The sequence below is a fragment of the Eimeria mitis genome, genomic scaffold, assembly GCF_000499745.2.
Source record: "Eimeria mitis Houghton genomic scaffold, Emh_scaff7211, whole genome shotgun sequence".
Lineage (NCBI taxonomy): Eukaryota > Apicomplexa > Conoidasida > Eucoccidiorida > Eimeriidae > Eimeria > Eimeria mitis.
Window position 1 is genome coordinate 2448 of NW_013575264.1, and position 266 is coordinate 2713.

The following is a 266-nucleotide window of genomic DNA, read 5'->3' on the forward strand; positions in this document are numbered from 1 at the left end:
TTCCATAAGGGGGGGGTGAGAGAACACAGTCTTTTCGTTGCTTCCTTTCTTTATTCTGCGTCACACAAACCCTAAACCCTAAACCCTAAACCCTAAACCCTAAACCCTCTGAATGCAACCGCTATGCGCTGCACCCGGCAGTCGAGCAGACAAGGCCTGCATTACCTTTAATATACTACACTCTAGGGTTTAGAAGGGTTTAGGGTTTAGGATGAAGGGTTTAGGGTTTACGATGAAGGGTTTAGGGTTTAGGGTTTAGGGTTTAG